Source organism: Ranitomeya variabilis, chromosome 5 (assembly GCF_051348905.1).
Source record: "Ranitomeya variabilis isolate aRanVar5 chromosome 5, aRanVar5.hap1, whole genome shotgun sequence".
Lineage (NCBI taxonomy): Eukaryota > Metazoa > Chordata > Amphibia > Anura > Dendrobatidae > Ranitomeya > Ranitomeya variabilis.
The window spans coordinates 551,311,945-551,329,075 of record NC_135236.1 but is presented as its reverse complement, the minus strand read 5'-3'; the positions used below and the strand labels follow the sequence as shown (position 1 = coordinate 551,329,075).

The 17,131-nt window shown below is 44.9% G+C and overlaps 1 protein-coding gene across 7 annotated transcripts in view; it reads right to left on the bottom strand.

Moving 5' to 3' along the window:
- Window positions 1-17,131, bottom strand: part of SIMC1 (SUMO interacting motifs containing 1) — a 169,427-nt gene that overhangs the window by 110,974 nt on the left and 41,322 nt on the right. The window contains exon 8 of one of the 7 annotated variants that reach the window (XR_013215839.1): window positions 10,674-10,713. The exons of the other annotated variants lie outside the window; for them this stretch is intronic. The gene's annotated coding sequence lies outside the window, so the exon portion shown is untranslated. The remainder of the gene's footprint in view (window positions 1-10,673; window positions 10,714-17,131) is intronic. 7 annotated transcript variants of the gene reach the window in all.

Genomic DNA, 17,131 nt, shown 5'->3' with positions numbered 1-17,131 from the left:
CTAGCCCTAAATTTAGCCCCAACCCTAAATTTAGCCCCAACCCTAACCCTAGCCCCAACCCTAACCCTAGCCCCAACCCTAAATTTAGCCCCAACCCTAAATTTAGCCCCAACCCTAAATTTTAAATTTAGACCCAACCCTAAATTTTAAATTTAGACCCAACCCTAAATTTTAAATTTAGACCCAACTCCTCTAGCTGCCGGCCGGCAGATCATGGCACTGCGCATGCACCCGCCATTTTCTTACCAAAGGAAGAAGCCGGCGGCCAGTAGAGGACACAGGAGGACCCAGGGACACCGGTAATCCCCCTATTTCTCTGTCCTCTGATGTGCGATCACATCAGAGGACAGAGAATTACACATCGCTTTTTTTTGCGGTCGCCGGTAAACAGTTAATTACCGGCGATCGCAAAACAGGGGTCGGTAAAAACCGACCCCGATCATGTTCTTTGGGGTATCGGCTACCCCCGGCAGCTGAAACCCCAAAGATCTCCTGGGTGCCGGCCAGCGGGCGCACTGCGCATGTGCCCGCCATTTTTTGGCCGGAAGATGGCGGCACCCATCGGGAGCCACGAGGAGCACCGGGGGAGACAGGTGTTAGGGTGGTCTCAAGATGATTGATATATGAGACTCCTTGCCTGAATTTGAAAGGATCGGGTGTATGTAATAAGGATTTAACAATAAAAATCCTGACTGTATAAGGGAGTCCACCTAGGTATGATCTCTGGTCAACTGGTACCAGAGATAAAGATTAAGGAACATTAGCAAAGTGAAAACACATAGCCACAAGTGTAAGAGATAAGCTGAAACCAAATGTTAATACTGTGGAGTTACGCAGACAGACTGGAAAGCACGTAGTCGGGCTTGTCCTGTCAGTGTTACTGGTGGCCTATGATTCTGCAGTAATTGACTAATATTTGGGGAGGCTGCAAGCAGAGCAATTGGGCTGTGTGCTGTGTATGTTGCGAGTTCTGTGCTGATTGTGTATGACAGAATTTATGTTTTCTGTAAGTCCGACTGTCTTCTGTCTTCTATCCTGTACTGGGTTAGATATTCCCCCTCATGGTGTCAGCAGAGTTTGAAAGAATTTGGACCATAATAGTCTGCCTAGCATTAGCTTGTTTTGCTCTCTGGTTGATGTATAACATTACTGTGTATGCTAGACTTAACCCCTTCCCGACCTGTGACACAGCGTATGTGTCATGAAAGTCGGTGCCAATCCGACCTGTGACGCATATGCTGTGTCACAGAATGATCGCGTCCCTGCAGATCGGGTGAAAGGGTTAACTCCAATTTCACCCGATCTGCAGGGACAGGGGGAGTGGTACTTTAGCCCAGGGGGGGTGGCTTCACCCCCCCGTGGCTACACCCCCCAGTGGCTACGATCGCTCTGATTGGCTGTTGCACTTTCAACAGCCAATCAGAGCAATTTGTAATATTTCACCTATGAAAATGGTGAAATACTACAATCCAGCCATGGCCGATGCTGCAATATCATCGGCCATGGCTGGAAATACTGGTCTGCCCACCCCACCGCCCCCGATCTACTCCCCAGTCCTCCGTTCGGTGGTCCGCTCCCCTCCGTCCTCCTGTCCGCTCCCCCGTCCTCCTATCCGCTCCCCCCATGCTGCGATCCCCCCCCCCCTGTGCTCCGATCCCCCGTGCTCCGATCTCCCCCCCTTCATACTTACCGAGCCTCCCGGTGTCCATCCATCTTCTCCCTGGGCGCCGCCATCTTCCAAAATGGCGGGCGCATGCGCAGTGCGCCCGCCGAGTCTGCCGGCCGGCAGATTCGTTCAATGTACATTTTCATCACTGTGATAAAACCTATCAGTGATCAAAATAAAAAAAATTGTAAATGAACCCCCCCCCTTAATCCCCCCCATAGGTAGGGACAACAATGAAATAAATATTTTTTTTTTTATTTTTTCCCCCACTAAAGTTAGAACTAGGGTTATGGTTAGAACTAGGGTTAGAACTAGGGTTAGAACAAGGGTTAGGGTTAGAACTAGGGTTAGAACAAGGGTTAGGGTATGTGCACACGTATTCTGGTCCTCTGCGGATTTTTCCGCAGCGGATTTGATAAATCCGCAGTGCAAAACTGCTGCAGATTTATCGCGGATTCACCGTGGTTTTTCTGCAGATTTCACTGCGGTTTTACAACTGCGGTTTTCTATTGGAGCAGGTGTAAAACGGCTGCGGAATCCGCAGAAAGTAGTGACATGCTGCAGAATGTAAACCGCTGCGTTTCCGCGCATTTTTTTTCGCAGCATGGGCACAGCGTTTTTTTGTTTCCCATAGGTGTACATTGAACTATAAACTCATGGGAAACTGCTGCGCACCCGCAGCTGCGTAAACACTGCAGATCCGCAGCGTTTTCTGCAGCGTGTGCACATAGCCTTAGAATTAGACTATGTGCACACGGTGCGGATTTGGCTGCGTATGTGCAGTGGATTGGCGGCTGCGGATTCGTAGCAGTGTTCCATCAGGTTTACAGTTCCATGTAAACCTATGGAAAACCAAATCCGCTGTGCCCATGGTGCGGAAAATACAGTACGGGAACGCTGCGTTGTATTTTCCGCAGCATGTCAATTCTTTGTGCGGATTACGCAGCGTTTTACACCTGTTCCTCAATAGGAATCTGCAGGTGAAATCCGCATAAAAACACTGGAAATCCACAGTAAATCCGCAAGTAAAACGCATTGCCTTTTACCTGCGGATTTTTCAAAAATGGTGCGGAAAAATCTCACACGAATCCGCAACATGGGCACATAGCCTTAGGGTTGGAATTAGGGCTAGGGTTGGAAATAGGGTTAAGATTAGGCTTGTGGTTAGGGTTATGGGTGTGTTGTGGTTAGGGTTGTGATTGGGGTTAGGGGTGTGTGGGGGTTAGAATTGAGGGGTTTCCACTGTTTAGGCACATCAGGGGTCTCCAAACGCAACATGGCGCCACCATTGATTCCAGCCAATCTTGCGTTCAAAAAGTCAAATGGTGCTCCCTCCCTTCCGAGCCCCAACGTGCGCCCAAACAGTGGTTTACCCCCACATATGGGGTACCAGCATACTCGGGACAAACTGGGCAACAATTTTTGGGGTCCAATTTCTCCTGCTACCCTTGTGAAAATAAAAAATTGCTTGCTAAAACATCATTTTTGAGGAAAGAAAAATTATTTTTTATTTTCACGGCTCTGCATTGTAAACTTCTGTGAAGCACTTGGGGGTTCAAAGTGCTCACCACATATCTAGATAAGTTCCTTTGGGGGTCTAGTTTCCAAAATGGGGTCACTTGTGGGGGGTTTCTACTGTTTAGGCACATCAGGGGCTCTGAAAATGCAACGTGATGCCCGCAGACCAAAGTCTGCATTTCAAAACGTCACTACTTCCCTTCCGAGCCCTGACGTGTGCCAAAACAGTGGTTCCCAGCGTACTCAGGACAAACTGGACAACAACTTTTGGGGTCCAATTTCTCCTGTTACTCTTGTAAAAATAAATTGCGGGCTAAAAAATAATTTGAGGAAAGAAAAAAGATTTTTTATTTTCACGGCTCTGCGTTATAAACTTATGTGAAGCACTTGGGGGTTTAAAGTGGTCACCGCACATCTAGATTAGTTCCATGGGAGGTCTAGTTTCCAAAATGGGGTCACATGTGAGGGAGCTCCAATGTTTAGGCACACAGGGGCTCTCCAAACGCGACATGGTGTCCGCTAATGATTGGAGCTAATTTTTCATTCAAAAGTCAAATGGAGCTCCTTCCCTTCCGAGCCCTGCCGTGTGCCCAAACAGTGGTTTGTAACCACATATGAAGTATTGGTGTACTCAGGAGAAATTGCCCAACACATTTTAGGATCCATTTCATCCTGTTGCCCATGTGGAAATTAACAAATTGAGGCTAAAAGAAATTTTTTGTGAAAAAAAAAAAATACTTTTTCATTCTTACGGATCAATTTGTGAAGCACTTGGGGGTTCAAAGTGCTCACTATGCATCTAGATAAGTTCCTTGGGGGGTCTAGTTTCCAAAATGGGGTCACTTGTGGGGAAGCTCCAATGTTTAGGCACACAGGGGCTCTCCAAACGCGACATGGTGTCCGCTAAAGATTGGAGCCAATTTTTCATTGAAAAAGTCAAATGGCGCATTTTCCCTTCCGAGCCCTGTCGTGTGCCCAAACAGTGGTTCCCCCCACATATGGGGTATCAGCGTACTCAGGAAAAATTGTACAATAACTTTTGGGGTCCAGTTTCTCTTTTTACCCTTGGGAAAATAAAAAATTGTTGCTAAAAGATCATTTTTGTAACTAAAAAGTTAAATGTTCATTTTTTCCTTCTCTGCTGCTGTGCAGCACCTGAAGGGTTAATAAACTTCTTGAATGTGGTTTTGAGTACCTTGAGGGGGTGCAGTTTTTAGAATGGTGTCACTTTTGGGTATTTTCAGCCATATAGATCCCTCAAACTGACTTCAAATGTGAGGTGGTCCCTAAAAAAAATGGTTTTGTAAATTTTGTTGTAAAAATGAGAAATCGCTGGTCAAATTTTAACCCTTATAACTTCCTAGCAAAAAAAAAAAATTGTGTTTCCAAAATTGTGCTGATGTAAAGTAGACATGTGGGTGATGTTATTTATTAACTGTTTTGTGTCACATAACTCGTTTAACAGAATAAAAATTCTAAATTTGAAAATTGCAAAATTTCCATTTTTTTCACAAATAAACGCAAAAATGATCGACCTAAATTTACCACTAACATGAAGCCCAATATGTCACGAAAAAACAATCTCAAAACCGCTAGGATCCGTTGAAGCGTTCCTGAGTTACCTCATAAAGGGACACTGGTCAGAATTGCATAAAACGGCCAGGTCATTAAGGTCAAAATAGGCTGGGTCATGAAGGGGTTAATCTAAAATACCTGCCATTTCTCACGAGAGGCCAACAGGGGGATCTAGGGACGGTGACAGAGTAGTCACAGTGGCCAAATCACTGATCCATTATTCCTAGGGGTTCACACGCCCACAAACTGAGAAATACAGTTTAGGGTTAGAAAGTGAGAACAAAAAGGAATTAACGAGTCTGCTGCCCCACAGATTGTGAGAACAGTCTAGGGTTCGAAAGTGTGGACATAAACGGGCACTATAGAAGCCAAATTGAGGGCCACAAGAAATAGGCACAAGCTGAGCTACACATTATAAAGGACCATATGACTTTGATAAAAGATGCCCCAGACCCATTTGATTTACCAATGGCCTTCTATAGGTGGATGGTAGGACTAAATAACTACACATGTACGTGGGTAGACTTAGAGTCCATCTTAAAGGGGAAAATTGGGGATGCAAGAATGGAGTCGGTGTTGGATAAGATTAACAAAGCGGGAAGATCATTCTCTTTAGAATATGAACTAGGAACAGAATATGTCAGGTGTGGAGAATCAGGAAAACACTTTTTAAAGGGGCTGCATGCATGGTGCCAGGCAAAGGTAGGAGAATCCACAATCTCCCTCTTAGATGTGGCACAGGGTCCCAAGGATACAGTAGACCACTTCTGGGGGAATTTAAAATTGAGACATGCAGATTTGGGCTATGAGGACATGGGAGAAGTAGGAAGGAATCTTTCATGGAGCATTCATGGCAGGTCTTAGAGCACCGCTTAAACAAAAGGTGCAGGCAGCAAAGCCTGATTAGAGAACATGCCCAATTGAGGAACTGGTACGGGTGGCAAAGGGGGTTGAATTAGATCAGAAAATCAAGCCAGTTCAGATACCGTATGTTTCCAATAATGTTCAAATGGATCAGAAAATCATTCCAACTGTAGCCAGAGGGGACCGTCAACAGATTGAATGTTACAACTGTGGGAAGAAGGGACATATCAGCCGTATGTGCAGGGCACCTAGAAGGGGAAACCAGACTAGGACAAACGCTCTCACCCAAAACCCACAATAGGAAACCGGCAACCCCGTAGCCATCTACTCCCTTAGGGCACCCTCACATCAGAGCCCACAAGGGGTAGTCTCAGTACATCTCCCAGATGGTAGAAAACTTCCATTCCTGGAAAACAGTTATCCGTCAGGAACATGTCATATCATCAGACCTATCGGATGATACCCTTTACACTCAAGGTTTTGAGGGGTTAATCCAAGAATGTAAATTGAACAAACCATTGCCCCTTAAATTAGTTGACCATACATGTTTTGCAAGGTTGTTAATCAGTGACAAATCGCCTGTGAACCTGTTAGGTTCTGATGTACTACAAGCAATACAGGCACATCATATATGAACCAGATGGTACAGTGAAGTTGACAGCTGGAATTCCAGAGCCTGCATTATGCAAGGTTTTAGCATGTTTTCACATCTGACTCAACCTCCCCACCTGATAATGAGGTACTGGCACGCGTCCCAGAAAAATTATGGGCGAAGTCAAAAACTGACATTGGACACATGCCAGTCCCTCCAGTAATGATTGAGTAAAAGCCAGGGTCAAAGGCCCCTCAGATCAGACCGTATCCATTGAGTGCTGCCCAAGAGGAAGCAATAGGGAAAAACATCACAGACCTAATTGCTTCTGGGGCCATAAGTTACTAAATCTGTGGCAAATACCCCTTTATTTCCAGTGAAGAAAAAGGGCAAGAAGGGGGAACCAGTTACGTACAGAATGGTCCATGACCTCAGGGCCATAAATGCTGTCACTGAATTACTCACACCAGTGGTACCCAACCCACATACAATCATGTCACAAATTCCAACAGCAGCCTGTTTCAGTTGCATTGATTTGGCAAATGCTTATTTCTCTGTGCCTCTGCACCCAGATTGTCAGTATTTGTTTGCTTTCACTTTCAGGGGTCAGCAGTATACGTGGATGGTGTTGCCGCAGGGAGCCCATAATTCTCCAACCCTGCATACTGCTGCATTGCAACTAGTTTTGCGGGACTGGGTCATCACGCATGCTGAGGTTGTTCTGCTTCAGTATGTGGATGATCTACTCCTTTGTGCCCCAAATAGAGATGTGTGCTGCGAAGCCACAGTCTCATTGCTTCAACACCTTGCCTCAAAAGGGTGTAAGGCATCCGAAGACAAATTACAGTTTTGTCAATTGAAAGTTGTGTTTCTGGTCACTGCATATCACAAGGCGCACGCCATCTGACTGAGGATAGGAAAAAGGCTATTGAACTACTACAGCCACCCACAGGTGTTCAACACCTACGTACCTTTTTGGGGTTAGCCTCATATTGTAGGCCTTGGATACGATCGGCATCCATTCTTATGCAGCCACTCTATGATTGCTTACCCACTCAACCTTTCCACCTCACTCAGGAAGCGCTAGATGGTTTTTACTCACTCAAACTGACAATTGTCTCCTCTCCAGCCCTGGGCACACCAGACTATGCAAAACTTTTCCTCCTCTTCTGTACAGAAATGCAAGGGCATGCGACAGGGGTACTAGCCCAGAAACACGGCCAACAAAACAGGCCGGTGGCATATTATTCAGGCCGGTTGGATCCTGTTGCCAGAGGAGCCCCCTCATGTGTTCGGGAAGTAGCAGCTGTCACACTCACTAGACAAAGCATCAGAAATTGTACTGGATTATCCAGTAACCATCTCCACTCCCCATGATTTACACAGCATCCTCAGCCAGGTCCAACCCAAACACATTGCAGTAGCCAGACATCTAAAACTACAATGTGCTCTTTTGATGCCTCCCAATGTAAGGGTACTGTCACACAGTGGCACTTTGGTCGCTACAACGGCACGATCCGTGACGTTCCAGCGATATAGTTACGATATCGCTGTGTCTGACACGCTACTGCAATCAGGGACCCCGCTGAGAATCGTACGTCATAGCAGATCGTTTGAAACTTTATTTTGTCGTCAAGTGTCCCGCTGTGGCAGCATGATCGCAGCGTGTAACAAAGGTGAGCACGATATTCCCAATGTCCCGTATGACTTCTACATCGCAACTACGTCATGAAATTATCGCTCCAGCGCCGTGCATTGCAAAGTGTGACCGCAGTCTACGACGCTGGAGCGATAATCAAGCGACGCTGCAACGTCACGGATCGTGCCGTCGGAGCAATCAAAGTGCCACTGTGTGACAGTACCCTAACTTTGAAACGATGCACAACTTTGAACCCAGCTACTCTAATTCCAATTGATGTAGTGGATTCAAAGGGGGGAGGGAAAGAGGAACAAGGCAAACCACTGTTTTTGCAAAATTTAACAGAAGATGAGATATTTGATGTGTACTATGAACATGATTGTGCCCTTATGGCACAAGAAACTGCAGGGTTTTCATATGTTTTTGATGTACCTCTCACTAATCCAGATGTTGAGCTTTTTGTAGATGGTTCAAGAAGCATCGGTGAGGATGGCCGGTTCTACACTGGGTATGCAGTGGTCACACAGCATGAGGTAGTGAAAGCAGAACCACTCCCTCCTATGTCTGCACAAGAGGCGGAGCTGACGGCACTCATTGAAGCGCTTAAAGGGGCAAAAGGTAAACGCTACACCATATACACGGACTCAAACTACAGTTTTGGGGTGGCCCATGACTACGGTCCTATATGGAGGGCGAGAGATTTTCTTACATCAACAGGCACTCCTATTAAACATGGGCACCTCGTTAAGCAGCTCATGGAAGCTCTACTGCTCCCAAAAGAGGTTGCCATAGTAAAGGTAAAGGCACATACGAAGCTCACTACCGATGAGGCACGAGGCAATAACAAAGCGGACCGAGCAGCCAAAGAAGCGGCAAGGAAGCCAAGGAAAAATGATGAGGCCCCTGATGCACCTCCACTGATCATGGTAAGCACTGAGGTTGACCAGTTGGACTTAAGTATCTTACAGGCTCTGACTCGGCAAGCAACCGGGGAAGAGCGGAAGGTTTGGTCAAAAGCTAGCGCTCAGACCCATGAAGGTTTGTAGAAGGTGGGACAGCGAGTGTGCCTGCCAAGATCTCTGTATCCAGCAATGGCTCAAGCAGCTCATGGTCCAACGCATCTGTCTAAAAATGCCATGTGTGCCTTGGTAGATAAACAATGGGTCGCCCCTGGTTTTACAATGGTTGCCACTAGACACACACAGGCATGTCTAATATGCGCACAACATAACCCAGGAAGTATAGTGAAAACATCACAAAAACATACGCCTAAGCCCCTCTACCCGTTTCAACGACTGCACATTGATTTCATACAACTCCCCAGGGTAGGAACGTATGAATATGTTCTTGTGTGTTGACCTCTTCTCAGGGTGGCCAGAGGCCTTCCCGATGCCAAAAGCTGCTGCAAGAGCCACTGCAAAGAAATTGATGTCAGAAGTCTTTTGTAGATTCGGATTACCTGAAACCATAGAGTCCGACAGAGGTACCCACTTCACTGGAGAGGTAATGCAAAATGTTATGCAAATGTTGGGGGTCACACAAGCATTTCACACCCCCTACAGACCACAGACAAGTGGGAAAGTTGAGCGACTAAATGGTACACAAGCTAAAAATTCAGAAAGCTAGTGAAGAGCTGGGGAAACCATGGACAGAGTGTTTGCCATTAGCTCTGTTCTCCATTAGGTACACGTAACAGAAAAACAAAAATTTCCCCCTTTGAGGTGTTGTTCGGGTCAGCACCAAGGCTAGGCCTATATTTCCCACAGACACTACAGCTACAATGTGACAACCTCACCGGCTATGTCCAGAGTCTCCAAAAGAGACTCTCTGTGCATAAACAAGTCTTTGATTCTATTCCAGATCCAGAGAGTCAAGAGGGAACCCATTCTCTCCAGCCAGGAGATTGGGTAGTGGTTAAAAGACACACAAGGAAACCACTGGAGCCAAGATTTGACGGCCCTTTTCAAGTCCTCCTCACTACAGCCACATCAGTAAAGCTTGAGGGAAAACCTACTTGGATCCATGCAAGCCACTGCAAGATCCTGGAGCGGAAGAATGATGATCCTGCTCCTGATGATGATGGCAGTCCTACAACAAGAGGGACAAATGGCTAAAATAACTCAAAATGATACAATAATAACTGTGGTTTGATCCGTCCAAGAATTTTGCTGACTTCAGATTTGACTTGTGCAAAATAGTAGATTGTCAATGGAATCTCAAATTGGGTAGAAAGAATAGCAATCCCAACTATAGATTTCTCACAGGAGTCGAAGGAGCTGTAGTGTATATATGTGTAACTAGACCAGGGAATGAAAATTGTAACTCTTGGTCAGATGCAGCTTGGAATACGGGAATTTCAAAGGGATATAAGCCAGAGGAAGCTATGAACCGTGTTAGCTTATCTGGGAAGCCTCTCCTCGAGAGGATAAAAATTAATATAGTTCTTCCCAATTGGAACTGTGAGCCAGAGGTACACACTTGGGGGATCATCTTGTAACCCTCTCTTTTTAACCCTAAATGAACCCTCACTTGGAGATGAAGGTCTTTAATTAACGGCGCTGTGGTTTAAGTACCCTTAACTGCCGCCATTAAAAGGCGTATCGGCGGTTGTTAAGGGGTTAACGGCTATACTGCCATAAGGAACAAGTCCCAAGGGCTGCAAAAAAAATGTAAAGTAGTATTTCCAAAGACATACTGATAGGAAATTTACTGTAGATTGTGAGCCCCAATGGGGACAGTGCCGATAATGTCTGTAAAGCGCTGTGAAATTAATGGCGCTATGTGAGTACAATAAATAAATATTTACATTAATACATTACCAGAACCAAGTATTGAGTATTTGAAGAGGATTTCAAGTTTCTGCCAAAAAAAAAATAAAAAAAAAAAAATCAGAACACATGATAATTTTTGGAGCAGAAACTAACCAAATCCTCAATCTCAAATCTTTAAATTTGCATATTTTTTACGTTTTAACAGCCATTAAGCACGTTTGAATTGCTATATAGTTGCAGTGCCAGAAGCACAGTTTACTGAGAAGCACTCATTACCTGTATTAATTGCACCTGTCCACACACTTCTACCTCTCCACCTTGGCCAAGACCTAAGAGTGGTCTAAGGACAACAGGGAGAAAATTGTAGACCTGCACAAGGCTGGGATGGACAGGACACTAGGCAAGCAGCTTGGTGAGAAAGCAACTGTTTGCACAATTGTTAGAAAAAGGAATAAACATGAAGACTACCAATCCTCCTCGGTCTAAGGATCTATGCAAAATCTCACCTCGTGGGGAAGAAGGATTCTGAAAAAGGTAAGAAGTTACCCCAGAACTACACAGGAGGATCTGACCTGAAGAGCGCTGGGACCAGCCTCAAACATAACCATTCGTAATACTACGCGATCATGGATTAAAATCCTGCAGGGCATGCAAGGTCCCCCTGCTCATGGCCACACATGTCCAGGCCAGTTTCAAGTTCTCCAATTACAATCTGGATGATACAAAGGAGGCATGGGAGAAGGCCATGATTTGGTCTTCTTCAACCGGTGGAATTCTAAATACCTTAATGCTAGAGAAACTAAGGCGTTAACTAGATGGCACTTAACTCCAGCTAGAGCAGCCAAGGCAGTTCCTGACTACTCTCCCAACTGAGGTTGTGATGTGCAGATGTGTGGTGTGCAGATTTTGGACTAGGGTATATTACCTTACTCTGTCACAAATACTATCCTTGAAAAAAAAAAAAAAAAATTCCTTTGGACCCCTTAAACATACTTAATATCCCTAAATACACACAAATTCTCAAATCATTTATATTCCTAGCAGCCAAGCAAACTATAGCTTTGGCGTGGAGAAGAAAAAAATTTTTAAAAAAAAGTTAAAAATAAGGTTTCGATCAAGTCAAGAAATTCCTTTCTTGGTATAAGATCAATGAAAGATTATCTGCTATACTTATAGATGAAGTCCGTAAATTTGAGAAAATTTTGCTTCCCTGGGCGGAATACGCCAACCACACCCCTTTTGCCACACCATCACTTCATCTACATGCTTCAGACTCCTCGGACTCATCCGCTTCTTAATATTGAATTTAGACTCTACTAACTCCCTTATGTAAACAAAAGCAAAATACACATTTGGCATCCTGCATCCAGAACGACGTGACCTAAAAAAAAAACAAAAAAAAAAACTGTCCCACTAGTTAAAGGGAACCTGTCACCTGAATTTGGTGGGATCAGTTTTGGGTCATATGGGCGGGGTTTTCGGGTGTTTGATTCACCCTTTCCTTACCTGCTGGCTGCATGCTGGCCGCAGTATTGGATTGAAGTTCATTCTCTGTCCTCCGGAGTACACGCCTGCGCAAGGCAATATTGCCTTACGCAGGCGTGTACTCCGGAGGACAGAGAATGAACTTCAATCCAATATTGCGGCCAGCATGCAGCCAGCGGGTAAGGAAAGGGTGAATCAAACACATGAAAACCCCGCCCATATGACCCAAAACTGGTCCCGCCAAATTCAGGTGACAGGTTCCCTTTAACCCCTTTAGTGAATATGCAAAAAAAAAAAAAAAAAAGAAACGTGAGGCATCATACCTCCAAACTTAAAGTGTAATACAATGCAATCAAAAAGTCGAATGTAAATAAAAATGACATAGCTGAAAATGGCATCTTGCCCCCCAAAAAACCACTATACAGCTCAGTCAATGCAAAAGCAATTTTTTTTCTAGAAAAAGTTTGTGTAAAAGCAAAAATATAAAAAAAGTTATATAAATGTGGCATCACTGTAATCATACTGACCCAAATAAATGTGGCTTTTATCCTGTAAAAAACAAGCCATGACATTAAATTTTCAGTTGCTCCTCCATCTGCTGTAGCCAGGCAACAGATCTTGCAGCACAAGTTCCTGCTCTGGCAGGTCTCAAAGCGCCCATTGATGTCTCCTAGGTAGCTGTCCGACTTCCTAACTGGTCCCTAAGAATACACAGATCTTTGAAGGACAGATTTTTTCGAGGATTTAGCTACTGCTACATCAGTCTTCAGGCTTTTATCCCAGGATGAGGTAGCCTCCTCCTCAAATGGATATTTTTTTCCTTAGGGATGAGGTCAATGAGGCCTTCCCTATCAGGCCTCTTCCACTGTTCCCTAATAGTTTTTTAATTTTCTCGTTTACTGGAAATTTACGCTTCCTTTTATGCTCCAGGCCCCTGCACATAATATCCTCAATTGATTTAAAGTCTTGTGTCCACCAGCCCCATGGTGGTACTTCTAGCCTTAACTAACCATGTCTCCCACGGGAAAACATTGTCTACCAGGGGCATCATCCTCAGACAAGGAAGAGATGGAGGAGGATCCTGAATCAGAGTTGTCCATTACTCTAAGGGACCTATCCGAATCCGATGATAATTGGCTAGGTCTACTTTTCGCTTTCTTTGCACCCGTCTGCATCAGGGCTTTGAGGGAATTTTTGACCTGTGATTTAATGATTGTTTTAAGACCTAAGACCAAAGGACCCACTCACATTGTTTTTTAAATGCATGCATACCTTTCTGCTAGTCTGATGGTAACGGAAAATTGCAAAGTACACTTATTTTTACACTTTGCAACAGCTTTTCTAGGCCTCTCTTTGAAAAGTAACGCCCCATTAACAACAGTGAACATTCTTGAATATCAGCAGGTAGTGAGTGATCTTAAAGGATACCGGATCTGTAGGCAAGATCAGATCACAGGGTTGTTGCTTCCTGGAGTCTCTGGACCTCTGGCCGGTCTTGCTGCCGCTTTCGCGAGTGTCACGGATGCGCTTGCTTCTCGGATGATGATGCGGTCACTGCTGCTGGGGGGTCCTGATGCCGATCCTCCATTATAGAGGAGAGTTGGAGAATCACAATCTCTACTTCGACATATATCTTCCGTTTAAATGTTGTGCATGCAGAGTCTTCCTGCCTCCTCCAGCACCCGTAAGTGAAATAACTTCCTGAATGCCACCTGATGACATCATGTTTTAGGCCTGTGTAACCTGCCCGATGTACTGGGCGACAGGGCACGCCATCTTGAGGCAGGTCGTGCGCATGTGCCGGGCAGTTACTAATTTACTCAGCGCCCTCGTCATCAAGGTGTGCCATGTGACACACTGTGCACACACGCCAGTCTTCCTGGATTCATCCGGCGCACAGGTCAACAGGGCCTACTATTACCTGGAAAGCAATGCGCACACACAGACCCAAGCTGCATGTAGGCAGCAGATTTCCTAGACATCTTGCCTGCTATATAGACTAAGGCCCTGGGGTGGCACTTCCAGACCCAACTCATCGGTGCCATTGCCAGGTAAGCCACTCTTGCAGCTACTGGGTCAGGCCTGGGACATTTTTCTAGCAACACCTATCTTCTTGAGGTCTCCCATCGAGGACAGGAAACTGAACAGATGCAGAGGAGAGGTGTCGCCCTTTAATTTCACTGGGTTTCCTGTCCTTGATCAGCAGATCCTCTCAGGTGGTGCTGTCATGGGTGAATGGAAAAAGAAGAACGACTTCAATTAGAACAGATCTCACCTATAAAAAGGTACCTAAATGTGAATATGTGATACTGCCTGCATCTCTTCAGTACTGTGGTATTTATATTATGAAGAGGTTTTGGAGAGTTTCTGCTCTAAAAATGTTTATTTTTATTTTTTGTAACCAGAAAATCAAAATCCTCAAATACTCAAAACTTGGTTCTGGGGGCGTATTAATAGACTAACAGTTGTTCTGGTGATGTATTCATGCAATTGCCCCTTTGTACATTTTTTGCGGCCCTTGCGATTGCCATACTAAACCAATGTGGCCCTTCAACCAAAATAAATGTTGTGCACCCCTGATGTATTAATTTGCGACATTACTGATTTCAAACAATCCTCAAAGCAATGGATACATCCTAGGCATTACATTATGTGAACGGGTACATCAGGAAAGCAGAAGAAACAGGATGTGGTCTATTAGGTGAAAAGATGCATTCTACTTGTTTTATTCTTAAGCGACTATACAGGAGATGTGGTTTCAGGGAAGTAAAGAAGTCTTATCCAGGCTAATCTTTTATTCACTTAGGGTACCGTCACACAGTGCAATTTTGATCGCTACAACGGCACGATTCGTGACGTTCCAGCGATGCATTTACGATATCGCTGTGTCTGACACGCTACTGCGATCCGGATCCCCGCTGAGAATCGTACGTCGTAGCAGATCGTTTGAAACTTTCTTTCGTCGTCTAGTGTCCCGCTGTGGCGGCATGATTGCATTGTGTGACACAGGTTGTATACGATGTGCACACAGTAACCAACGGCTTCTACATCGCAAATACGTCATGAAATTATCGCTCCAGCGCCGTGTATTGCAACGTGTGACCGCAGTATACGACGCTGGAGCGATACTTAAACGACGCTGCAACGTCACGAATCGTGCCGTCGTAGCGATGAAAATGGCACTGTGTGACGGTACCCTTAGTTTCCTTTCGGTTTGGTGGCTTGTTGGGAGGTAGGTGGACTGCCAGCTGGTATGAGGTCTTCATTAATTATACACAGTGGGATGGTTTTTGGGAGGTGTGAGGGTATGGGAGGTAGAATGAACCACAATATGAAATGTGCATTTTTTTCCCTCACTCAGCCAAGATATCCAGGTGATTGAATTAAAAAATGCAGTGCGTATGACTCAGTGAGTAGACTCCTCCACACTGTTTTATTTAATATTTAATCAGGACCTTTCACCAAATTTTTAATGCTAAACTGGGAACACTAGGTAGTAGCCGCAGAGCAGAATAACTTATTTCGCCTCTCAGTATTAGCAAATTAGCAAGTATATGGCACCTAAAGAGTCAGCTTTTGTTAAGCTGCGGTGGCGCAGTGGTTAGCACAGCAGCCTTGCAGCGCTGGAGTCCTGGGTTCTAATCCCACCTTGGACAACATCTGCAAAGAGTTTGTATGTTCTCTCCGTGTTTGCGTGGGTTTCCTCCGGGCACTCCGGTTTCCTCCCACATTCCAAAGACATACTGATAGGGAATTTAGATTGTGAGCCCCATTGGGGACAGCGATGGTAATGTGTGCAAACTGTAAAGCGCTGCGTAATATGTTAGCGCTATATAAAAATAAAGATTATTATTATTATTATTAAAGAGATCAGCACTATCATTGCTGATTGGGAAACCCAAGTTATTGGGGAGTCATGTTCTTTTTCTGCTATACTGCTGCCTGCTTATGATTTGGCAACTAATACAAGGATAAGAAGTACATGCCCCTGGTGAAAAATATGATCTCATTAGTTCCCCAATACTCAGTGCTAATATAACTCCGCAAAGGAGAGAGGTAAAAAAAAAAACCCACAAACGAATACAACCCACAAAGAAAAAAACAAAACAAAAAACACCAAAGAAGTTGGAATTAGTCCTACTGGTAATGGTGTTTCCAGGAGTCCATCATGACAGCACCACCAGGAGGCAGTCCTTCGTATCCTTGATAGAGACAGGAACACAAGAGGTTAAATAGCCCCTCCCCACCACCACCCTTCAGTGATTTCTCAAGTACCACACCAGGATGGACGCAACAATTATTGAATTTCCTCTCTACACATGTTCATATCACAAATCAGACAGAAAATAAAAAGGGAGGTCATAAGGGGTGCTACCAAATAACTCCTACTAGGGAGGAGTCACTGCTTGGAGGACTTTCCTCCCATAGGCTTTCTGTTGATTTCACAGAGCGTCCAACTTCTAAAGTCTGCAAAAAGGTATTCAATTTTGACCAAGTCGCAGCCCTGCAGATCTGATCCACAGATGCCCCTGCGCTCTGCCCACGAAGTCGAGATCGCCCTCAGTGAGTGAGCCTTAAGGTTTTCTGGCAGAGTCTTTTCCGCCGAGACGTATGCTGCGCTAATTGTCGATTTTATCCATCTAGCCAGCGTAGACTAATGCTTTCTTCCCAGTTTTTTCCTGCTATCTAGACGAGGAGGTTTGAGTCCACTCTCCAGCTTTCCGTGAGCTTTAAGTATTGTAGAACTGTCCTCATGTCCAAGGAGTGGAGAGAGTTCCTGCTCATTACTATAATTCTTTCAGAAAGCAGGTAACATGATCTCTTGGCTTCTGTGAAAGTCAGTAACTACCTTGGGAAGGGCCTTTTGAATCTTTAAATATGGGTCCCTTGTGGAAAGGGCCTGAATTTTGCCTATACACCTTGCCGAAGTCATCATCACCAAGAAGACTGCTTTAAGTGACAGACCTTAGATCTGCTTGGTCCAATGGTTTGTAGTGTCTCCTGCTTAAGTCGTTTAAGAC